At 41.0% G+C, this 8,187-nt stretch overlaps 1 non-coding gene across 1 annotated transcript; it reads left to right on the forward strand.

Annotated features, from left to right (window-relative positions):
• Positions 1-7,086: 7,086 nt before the first annotated feature.
• LOC120096844 (U2 spliceosomal RNA) lies at positions 7,087-7,281 on the forward strand. Its single transcript, XR_005493668.1, has one exon. It is a non-coding gene; the product is annotated as a U2 spliceosomal RNA (small nuclear RNA).
• Positions 7,282-8,187: the final 906 nt, after the last annotated feature.

Genomic DNA, 8,187 nt, shown 5'->3' on the forward strand with positions numbered 1-8,187 from the left:
TCCCTGTTAAATTATGACCATTTCTTTTTTTTTTCCCCCATGGGCTCTTTTTGGTTTTTTATTGAAACAAGTCATTGACATTTTTTTTGTTTTGTTTTATTTTATTTTTTAACTTGAGTATTTCTTATTTACATTTCGAGTGTTATTCCCTTTCCTGGTTTACGGGCCAACATCCCCCTAATCCCTCCCCCTCCCCTTCTTTATGGGTATTTCCCTCCCCATCCTCCCCCCATTGCCGCCCTCCCCCCAACAATCACGTTCACTGGGGGTTCAGTCTTAGCAGGACCAAGGGCTTCCCCTTACACTGATGATCTTACTAGGATATTCAATGCTACCTATGAGGTCAGAGTCCAGGGTCAGTCCATGTATAGTCTTTAGGTAGTGGCTTAGTCCCTGGAAGCTCTGGTTGCTTGGCATTGTTGTTCATATGGGGTCTCGAGCCCCTTCAAGCTCTTCCAGTTCTTTCTCTGATTCCTTCAACGGGGGTCCTGTTCTCAGTTCAGTGGTTTGCTGTTGGCATTCGCCTCTGTATTTGTTGTATTCTTGCTGTGTCTCTCAGGAGAGATCTACATGTGGTTCCTGTCTGCCTGCACTTCTTTGCTTCATCCATCTTGATTATGACCATTTCTAAATTCCTCAGAAAAACAAACTTTAGCCCCCCCAAGTCCAGGGAATTGGGGAGATGACTCTTCAATGGCTTCTTCAAGTTGTACATGGGCATTGAGATATTTAGCAGGGCCGGGATGATGAAGCTGGCCACACCACCAATTGTAGTCTTTGATGCCTGTCTTGGACTGTATCCTGTGGATCAAGAGTTCAAGTAGGTCTGATGGAACATTCTGTAATACATAAATCTCAAACAAAATTTTAGTATCCTCAAGTTATCTGTATGGATTGAATCAGTCTATGTACGATGTACAGATAGGTTAGGATGAAATTTTGTTTTTTCTGTTTGTTTTATTCTCTTGAATCTTCTTTCATCAAATCTAATTCATATGACTCTGGAAGGTATCCAGAGCCTAATCATATTTTTTAAAAACACAAAGAAAACAATACCATGTTCTTTAGTCTGTAATCAAAAAAGTTTGTATCTTGTATTCTCCCCCAGAGAAATAATATAACAAGACTCAAAATCGCACACATTATGACAAGTAAAACAATTTTTTTTATTAACTTGAGTATTTCTTATATACATTTCAAGTGTTATTCCCTTTCCCGGTTTCCGGGCAAACATCCCCCTCCCCCCTTCCCTTCCTTATGGGTGTTCCCCTCCCAACCCTCCCCCCATTGCCGCCCTCCCCCCAACAGTCTAGTTCACTGGGGGTTCAGTCTTAGCAGGACCCAGGGCTTCCCCTTCCACTGGTGCTCTTACTAGGATATTCATTGCTACCTATGAGGTCAGAGTCCAGGGTCAGTCCATGTATAGTCTTTAGGTAGTGGCTTAGTCCCTGGAAGCTCTGGTTGCTTGGCATTGTTGTACATATGGGGTCTCGAGCCCCTTCAAGCTCTTCCAGTTCTTTCTCTGATTCCTTCAACGGGGGTCCTATTCTCAGTTCAGTGGTTTGCTGCTGGCATTCGCCTCTGTATTTGCTGTATTCTGGCTGTGTCTCTCAGGAACGATCTACATCCGGCTCCTGTCGGTCTGTACTTCTTTGCTTCATCCATCTTGTCTAATTGGGTGGCTGTATATGTATGGGCCATATGTGGGGCAGGCTAGTAAAACAATTTTTTAAAAAAAGAAGTAAACTAAACAATAGTGTATGAGCCTGTTTAGGCTTTTCTAATTTGCCATATGAGGAAATTAATCCCAAATTCCCGTGGAGCCCACGTTAAGAGAACATGACCCTCCTGGTGTGATAAATATCAAAATAACCACAAACCCTAACTAGCCAGCATCGTTGAGCCATATGGCTTTAGAAGGGTAATTTATATTTTTCTTTTTTTCTCCATCTTTATTAAATTGGGTATTTCTTATTTACATTTCAATTGTTATTCCCTTTCCTGGTTTCCAGGCCAACATCCCCCTAACCCCTCCACTTCCCCTTCTATATGGTTGTTCCCCTCCTCATCCTCCCCCCATTACCACCCTTCCCCCAACAATCATGTTCACTGGGGGTTCAGTCTTGGCAGGAACAAGGGCTTCCCCTTCCACTTACTAGGCTATTCATTGCTACCTATGCAGTTGGAGACCAGGGTAAGTCCATTTATAGTCTTTGGGTAGTGGCTTAATCCCTGGAAGCTCTGGTTGGTTGGTATTGTTGTTCATATGGGGTCTCAAGTCCCTTCAAGCTCTTTCAGTCCTTTCTCTGAATCTTTCAACGGGGTCCCGTTCTCAGTTCCGTGGTTTGCTGCTGGCATTCCCCTATGCATTTGCTGTATTTTGGCTGTGTTTCTCAGGAGAGATCTACACCCGGTTCCTGTCGGCCTGCACTTCTTTGCTTCATCCATCTTATTTAGTTTGGTGGCCATATATGTATGAGCCACATGTGGGGCAGGCTCTGAATCCACAGAACACATGAAACTCAAGAAGGATGACCAAAATGTGAATGTTTCATTCCTTCTTTAAAAGGGGAACAAGAATACCCTTGGGAGGGAGTAGGGAGGCAAAGTTTAGAACAGAGGCTGTAGAAGGGTAATTTATAAAACAATTTGATCACCCTTTTATTAATACCAATACCAATAGGTAAGCAACTTGTCAAACTAAGATTTTAGCCAAAATATATCTGTTAAACTCTCTACTTGGAGTGTCTGACTTATATTATCACTCTCTGCTTGAAGTCAGTGACTAATTTTCCCTAAGTTCGAACTACAGGTGAAAATCTCCATGTGATTCAGATAAACTCCGTCCTCTCTCCTTCTAACTATAAAAACAAATTTAATCACATTTTCAATAATACCTGTCACTAAGAAGTAGGTAACTTGTCCAACCAGGATTTTAACTCAAAATTCCCATGGAGCACACATTAGAAAGAATACGAGTGAAATGTTCAACATCCTTAGTCATCAGGGAAATGCAAATCAAAACAACCCTGAGACTTCACCTCACACCAGCCAGAATGGTTAAGATAAAAAACTCAGGTGGCAAAGATGTTTTCAAGGATATGGAGAAAGAGGAACACTTCTCCATTGTTTGTGGGATTGCAAGCTGGTACAACCACTCTGGAAATCAGTCTGGAGGTTCCTCAGAAAATTGGACATAGTACTACTTGAGGACCCAACTATACCTGGCCTGGGCATATACCCAAAAGATGCTCCAACATATAACAAGGACACGTGCTCCACTATGTACATAGTAGCCTTATTTATAATAGTCAAAAGCTGGAAAGGACCCAGATGTCCTTCAACAGAGGAATAGATACAGAAAATGTGGTACATCTACACAATGGGGTACTACTTAACTATTAAAAACAATGTCTTTATAAAATTCATAGGTAAATGGATGGAACTAGAAAAATATCATCCTGAGTGAGGTAACCCAATCTCTCTCTCTCTCTCTCTCTCTCTCTCTCTCTCTCTCTCTCTCTCTCTCACACACACACACACACACACACACACACACACATGGTATGCACTCACTGATAAGTGGATATTAGGCCAAAAGTTTGGATTACACAGACACAATCCACAGATCATATGAAGGTCAAGAATAAGGAAGACCAAAGTGTGGATGCTCAATCCTTCCTAGAAGGGAGAACAAAATGCTCACAGAAGGGGATATTTAGACAAACTTTGGAGCAGAGACTGGAGGAATGGCCATTCAGAGCCTGCCCCACGTGGGGAATCTAACCTATATACATACAGCCACCAAACTCAGTCATTATAGCTGATGCCAAGAAATGCATGCTGACAGGAACCTGATACAGCTTTCTCCTGAGAGGTTCTGCCAGAGTGTGACAAATACAGAGACAGATGCTTGCAGCCAACTATTGAACTGAGAATGGGATCCCTGTTGGAGGAGTTAGAGAAAGGATTGAAGGAGCTGAAGGGGCTTACAACCCCATAAAAACAGCAATACCAACCAACCAGAGCTCCCAGGGACTAAACCACCATCCTAAGAGTACACAAGGACAGACCCATGGTTCCAGCTGCATATGTAGCAGAGGATGGCCTCATTGGGCACCAATGGGAGGAGAGCCCTTGGTCCTGCTAAGGCTGGATTCCCCAGTGTAGGGGAATGTCAGGTTGGAGAGGTGTGAAGTGGTGGGTGGATGAGTGGGGGAAGACCCTCATAGAATAAGGGGGAGAGGAGATGGTATAGGGGGTTTATGGATGGGAAACTAGGAAAGGGGATAACATTTGGAATGTAAATAAAAAGAATCCAATGAAAAATGTTAAAAAAGGATGTTCCAGTGGCGTCTTTCCAAAGCGAAGCAAGCTCATGGTAAAACATTGCCTTGGTGTGACTGAAGACCTAGGTTTGAATGCCAGTGTTTCTTAATTAGTTGGGGTTTGTTACTACAAAAAACAGTAATAGTAACCATATCAGTCATAAGGACCAGGACATCAGTCCTTGGGTTTAGTCTATATATTTTTCTCAGTTCTTTCAATGGTTCCATGAGATGGAGAAACCAAGGCTCAGAGAAACTAACTCACTCAAATGACACAGCCAAGACTGAAACTCATTCACATTATTTAAAACCATTGCTCTTTTTGTTTTCTGATCTACATTTCTGACCTAAGACAGGTAAATAAGCTTGGTTTATTTGTGTAACATTTTTATGCAGACAGTCTGTTATGCATTGTTGTTTCAGATGTTTAATAATTTGTACAATGGTTCATTGCCAAGTATGCCTTTAAGCAAAACAAATGTATTTTCCTATTATAGTTCCTTGACTTAATAAATGTGTAATATAAATTGAAAAAAAACCAGAAAAAGAAAGAATATGAGTATCCTGTAAGACTTATTAGAGCATTATATCTTTATACCATCTATCTTTTAAGCTTTCAACTTGGAGTCTCAGACTTTATTTATTAATAGCTCTATAAGATATATCTGTATTCACTCTGTCTCATGTTACTTATTTATTTATTTATTTATTTATTTTCTTTTATTTATTTCTACTTTGTTCTGAATCATGGGTGAAATCCCCATGTGATTCGGATAAACTGGGTACTCTCTCCTTCTATCTATAAAAGCAAATTTAATCCCATTTCCCTTAATACCTATCATTAAGAAGCAGGCAACTTGTTAAACCAGGATTTTAACCCAAAATTCCAGTGGAGCTCACATAACCCTTATTTTCAAACCAGAAAAATAATGAAAGTAGCAAAAATCAAAATGGGATTGTATCAATTATGCCATTTCCAAATAATTATTCGAAATTTACAATCAATTCTGAGTGTTAAGTCCAGTATTTAGGCAACAGCACAATAGTGACAATATATAAAATATCATAAAAATAATCTGCCTCATATATGGCTACTTTTATTATCTTAAAGGACTAGGTTTTGTGCACAAGAAATAATAGTTGAATCCACTATTTGTCATTGTGTAGAAGGCAGATTTCTCCAAATGGAGAGAATAGAATATGTATATCCTATTAAATGGATATACTGGCTCACACAATAGGCTATTTCTAGTCCAATAATTGCTACCTGCATGCCTCAGAGACTGAAAACTGAGTAGCTATCCTCACCCCAATGCTAGGTTCCTCAGAATTTCCTATCTGATACCAAAAGTCTGCAGAATTCCTGGGAACATTGGTAGTTCAAAGAATAGAGTATGATGTCAGCAAAAGTTGGTGGTAGGTGGAACCACGTATCTCCACTCCAAGAAGGATAAGCACTCTTCCTCAGCAAGAATAGAGTCAGTAGTAGACATCTGTGTATTAGGCAACTTGTTGGAAGGTGCTACCCACTTTGGGGGATTGTTTTCCCATTCTCAGTTAATCTTTGGAGGTAGCCTTCCAGATGCAGTCAGGGTACTTTCTGATCAATCCCAGATCCTATGCAGTGGACAACCAAGGTTAATCACCACACACATATGTGACTAATAGCTGCTCTATTCATTTTAAACCTTATTAATATGTACATAACATAACAGCTATGCCTATTGCAAATTACGTTAATCTGCATATGCCATCATGTACTAAGTTACTCAAGGGAGGTTACTATACAGATTTGTATTTGTTCCAATCTGCTGCTGGAGGAAGCGTCTCTGATGATGACTGCATAAGGCAGAACTCTATGAGTATTGGCCTTGCAGTCTTAAGAGAGACTTGGATGCCAAAGGCAGTCACTTCTTTTATTACTGGTTATTGAGGTAAAAATTAAAAAGGAATGTTTTCTATCAATTCCTGTGAGCTGGATCCATGGCTGCTACTCTGCCACGTGGTCCACAAGCTGACCTCTTCTAGCTATCTCCCTTTTAGCTGCCCTGTCTGCGAGATCCCCTAAGTGGTAGTTTCCACACCAACTCATAGAGAGAGAGAGAGAGAGAGAGAGAGAGAGAGAGAGAGAGAGAGAGAGAGAGAGAGAGAGAGACCTTGTAATACAACAGTTTGAAATGGGTTATCTCCATCAAGTTCTTTCTCAGAGCTCAAGGAACCCCATGAAAGAGGAGAATTGGGTAGAAGGAAGGAATGGAGGATACCAGGAGCACATGACCCTCTGAAACAACTTGGGCACAGCTCATATTAACTCAAAGAGACTGAAACAGCATGCACAGGGTCTGTACAAATATGTGCCTCTGCACCTTTCAGTTTAGTTCTTTTGTGTGATTCCTGAATGCATTCCTGATTTTCGTGCCTTCTCTTGGAACTTTTTCGTTTTCTTGTTGGCTTGTTTTGCCAAAATTGATGAGATGATTTTTGTTTTATATTATATGTAATATAAATTAATTTTTATTGATTCTTTGTTAATTTCACATCATGCACCCCAATCCTACTCATCTCCCCATCCCTCCATAGCTGCTCTCTGTCCTTGCTCATATGTAAATATTTTATGTCCCCACCACACAAAACCAACAGAAACAGCAACATCAAAACCCATCATACTATGGAAGCTGCAGTGTGTCACAGTATGTCACACATACACCCTTTTGTCCAAGCATCTTTATTTGCAACCATTCCTTGCAATGAGGCTTCTATCGCTTCTTGGCCTTTTGGCTAAGATCAAGTGTAGAAGATTTCCTGGCTTCTGTTACACTATCTTCATCTTCACCAGGACTATTCTCAATAATAAATACGTTTGTTGCCCCGTGTCTTGGAGATCCTGCGGCTTTGAATCTGTGGGACTTGCTCCTTTATGTACTCTAGTAGTTCACAGATGGAGTAGATGTTGGGGCGGGTCAACTCAAAACCCTCAATCTGGGCCTGGATAGTAGCTAAGAAAGTCAATCCACTAGTTCCTCCTTAACCAAACAACCAGAGCCAGTTCTCCAACACTATTCTGGCTAGTACACCCAAGTGCAAACAAGGGGTGAGGCCAGCTTTCCCCTGAGCTCATGTCTTCAGTTTTGTCTCATTAGAACCTTACCAAATTCATCTATACAGGTGCTGCCCAGGTGACGTATAAGGCCTGCTCTCCTGAGTGCAACAGCCAGTGAGGGGCAAGGCCAGCTCTTCTGCCTGCTATAGGTAGCAAGGGGAAAGGAGTGTGTGACCTGCTTCATAAAAAAGATAGACTGCAGAAACAAGCAGCCCCTGTGGCACATGGGAAGTCATTTTCAGATTGGCTCAGCTTAGTGTTAAAATGTATGATTACACAAATCTGCAATTGGTCAAAATGCAGAGTAAAACTGACCATTTCTTGCCCAACCCCTGTATCTACAATACAACCCCTATTTCTGAGGCTCAGGGAACATCTCAGCAAAGGATGCAGGAAGATTACTAAGAGCCAGAGGACCAAGATGTCTGCTAAGAAATTGTGTCTTCTATGTGTAACAGGGAAGTTTCACCCTTGAAGTCTCAACAATGTGGTTTCCCATATAAGACCTACGTAACTGGCATTGGTTGACACATTAGTGTGGATGGTGGTAATCTCATAAGACCCCAACCCTGGACAAAGAGCTACAGAACTTTAGTAAATGAGTGGGATGCTCAGTCTTTTCCAAGGATAAGCCTTATAGTTTGCCATCTAATATACCAAGTAGACAGTCCTAAAATATTTACATATGAGCAACACTGAATGGACCCAGCAAGTTGTATTTATATATTTATGTGTGTATAGATATGTATTAATAATAGT

The sequence above is a fragment of the Rattus norvegicus genome, chromosome 14, assembly GCF_036323735.1.
Source record: "Rattus norvegicus strain BN/NHsdMcwi chromosome 14, GRCr8, whole genome shotgun sequence".
NCBI lineage: Eukaryota > Metazoa > Chordata > Mammalia > Rodentia > Muridae > Rattus > Rattus norvegicus.